The sequence below is a fragment of the Marmota marmota genome, unplaced genomic scaffold (assembly GCF_001458135.2).
Source record: "Marmota marmota marmota unplaced genomic scaffold, marMar, whole genome shotgun sequence".
Classification (NCBI taxonomy): Eukaryota; Metazoa; Chordata; class Mammalia; order Rodentia; family Sciuridae; genus Marmota; species Marmota marmota.
The window spans coordinates 14,984,476-14,988,179 of NW_026000185.1; positions in this window are offsets into that span (position 1 = coordinate 14,984,476).

A 3,704-nucleotide genomic window follows, 5' to 3' on the forward strand; every position below is an offset into this window, starting at 1 on the left:
TTGGAAGATCTGTCCAGTGGCGAGAGAGGTGTGTTGAAGTCTCCCATGATTATGGTATGGTGGTCTATTAGACTCTTGAACTTGAGAAGAGTTTGTTTGATGAACATAGCTGCACCATTGTTCGGGGCATATATATTTATGATTGTTATGTCTTGTTGGTGTATGGTTCCCTTGAGCAGTATGTAGAAGATGCTGGTGAAGTTAAACTGATAACAGATTAAAAGGTATTTTAAAAACTGAAAGAACTTGGTAACTGATTCTGAGTAAAGAGGAAGAAAGACATTCAGAGAAACTCACAGTTTGGTCAATTGTCTAAAATCTGTTATTGCAGGATTTGGTATAGGAGTCCATATTTACCTTAGTTGTTTCATTTGTCACCTTTTGGACTTCTCATTCTTCGCTAAAAAATTGAAAACCTTTTTCAGTTTTTTTCATGGCCGTCTCCCTACTTTTTGTGATTATTTTAATTGCCATCATTTTAGATAACGTTCCAAACCATTAAAATGATTGGATTATAGATTCTGTAGAAGAATACAGTCATGATTTTTGTTTAATTTTTAATATGTTCCCGAAGAAGATGAGCAAAATTTGTGAAATATTTTTTATTAGATCCTGTCTTGCTAGAACAGTGTAACCATGACTTTGGCATCCCCATTCTGAGCCACATGTATTGCTTTTTCACTTCTTTTTGAGTTAAAAATTGCATCCAAAATAGTGTATATATGTAGTTTATAAGACACTAATATTATCAGTACCTTTGGAGAATTTCATGTAATTGTTTTGCTTTTCTTCATGTTTTCACCACAGATGTATGTATCTCCAAATAACATATTACTTAATTTTATATGTATCATATATTATTCTATTTGCTCTTGTCATTTAATGTTTGTGAGATTGATACATATTGGATGCATTTTCATTCATTTTTTCCTCTTGCATAATATTCCAGTGTATTAATAATATACCACAAATTACTCCATTCTACATTTGAGAATGGTCTAATTTTCCTAGTTTTTCACTAGGAAAGCAATGATGCTGGAGTTTTTGTTGTTGTTGTTTTTCATTAACCATTAATTTCCCTTCTTTATTACCCAATATAAATGAGCAAAGATTAGTATTCATGCTTCAATTCAAAATGTTAGTTAATACACATTAATATAACAGTTCAAGTACACTGCATAACCTGCTTGTTATTCCAAGGGAAGCATCTCTTTTTAACTCAACCAGCAGTGTTTTTTCTCAGCTATCAATGTTACTGATTGTCACCGCAGGTAATTTAGGCTGTATTTGATCCTGCTTTATTGTAGTTAGAAACTCCACATGTATTCATTTATGTGTTTCTGAAGAATGTTTCCAGTTCAGTCACTATTATACCTTCCATGGGCTTCCCTTTTCTAGAAGTAGCCTGCTATTAAGCATTTTTTTACTAATTGAAATTGTAATGAAAGTAAACTCGTTGACCACATATTATCATATTTCTTGAGGTTCTGGGGGGCTAGGGTTGTGGCTTAGTGGTAGAGTGTTTGTCTAGCATGTGTGGGGCACTGGGTTTGATCCTCAGCACTGCATATAAATAAACAAAATAAAGGCGTTGTATTCATCTAAAACTAAGAAAAATGTGCTGGTGATGACGCATCATAAGATAAATGGAATCCCAAGCAAAACTGGTGATGGGGGCTGATAGGAAAGAAAAGAGAAAACGTAGAAATTTCTCTCATAGAAATTTTTAACAGTTTCTCATGCAGTTATTGCTTATATAATGCTTAATTTAATGTACAATTTAATAGTTGCATTCAGGAATGAACGGGATTTATGTTTAGGAAAAAGGGCTTCTTCCTGTTTTTTTAAGATGATACTAGATGTTGAATAAACTAAGACAGTTGTGATATGAGATTTCACTTGGTCAAAACCCATGAACAATTCTATCTCAAATGTAATTGCTGCATAAGGCTTATTTCATATTGGTTGTGGTTTTCTGTGTCTATGTGTTGTATATCTGAGTTTATGTCTATGTGTACAAAACAACATTTATTGTAGTAAATATTATAATAAAATAATTTTTAAAAAAGGTATCCAAGAAAGATTTGGCTCATTTGTTTATATATGTTTGCTGTTACCTTGCCATTCTGTCTCCCACAGGATTACCTTCTAATAATGGGCCTGACACGCTGGCAACTCTGGGGTGCTGATTTTGTCACATCCTTCTTGACACTTTTGGTTACCATCAGCTTGATGACTCTGTTCCTATTCATTAAGGCAAGTATAGTTGCTGAGGACCATTTACTCTGTTAAAGCTCTTAAAGTTTATGAAATAACATACGCCCTTGAACTTATAGTCCAGAATCAGTACAGGTTAATTATTTGCTTTATTTGGTACAGAATTATTTTCAACAAAGAAAACGTTAGTTATAGCAAAAGCCCCACTTCTCTCTTTCCCTTCTCTGTGCACTCCCTCCAGGAAAAAAAAAAGATGTCTTTGAATATATACACATTATATCCACACATTTTTGTTACATTTGTATGATTCCATAAATAATATACAACATTGCTTTTGTATGTCTTTAACATATAAGTGTCACTGAACATTAAATTTATAATTTGCCACCAGCTATTTTCATTCAACATTTTAATCTCAAGTTTGTACATATTGATTTTATTACCTTTGTTCATTTTAATTGCTATAAAATATCCCATTGTATGAATGAATCTATAGTTTATTTCACCATTTATTCCTAAAAAAAATCCTCCTTACTGGATGGAATCAATAGCAGAAGAATAAAAGACGAAAGAGTTAATGAATTTGTAGGTAGATAAATGAAAGCTGTCCAATCCAAATAAGAAAGAAAAAGATGGAGGTGAGGAACAGAAGCCCCAGGGACCTGTAGGGAAATAACAAAATGTCTAATATCTTTGATGGAAGATCTAGAAGAAGAGAGAAAAAATGAAGTACATAAAAATTTTTGGAAATTTCCAAATTTGGAAAAATTATAAACCTACACATTCAAGAAACTCATGGAATTTCAAGCAGAATAAACCAAAAAAAATACTCCCAAAAACATAATCGAGCTATAGAAGCAAAATATTTTGAAAGCAGAGAAAAGAAAATGATTTATTACTTATAGGACATTTTGACTAAATTTCATAACACAAATGATGGGAGCCAGAAGGAAATGATAATATTTTTCAGTGTTTATAAAAATCTGTGGCCGGGCATGGTGGTGCACATCTATAATCTCAGTGGCTTAGGAGACCAAAGCAAGAGAATCGCAAGTTCAAAGCCAGTCTCAGGAACTTAGCAAGACCCTGTCTCAAAAAATTTTTTAAAGGACTGGGGATGTGGCTCAGATTAAGTACAACCCCCTTGAGTTCAATCCCTGATGCCAAATATATAAATATATATATTCTGTGAACCCAGGAGTCTACCAGTTCAATCCCTGGTGCCAAAATATAAATAAATAAATAATCTGTGAACCCAGAAGTCTATATCTAGCAAAAAATATTTCATAGGAACAGAGATGAAATAGATACCAATTAGAGGAAAGCTCTAAAATAATTGCTTAAGGAAGAATATCAGACAAAAGGGAAATAGAAACAGATTCAAGTCCTTGATCCACTTTGAGCAAAGTTGTGTGCAGGATGAGAAAGAGGGGGTTAAATTTCATTTTACTTCATATGAATTTCCAGTTTCCCCAGGCCCATTTGAT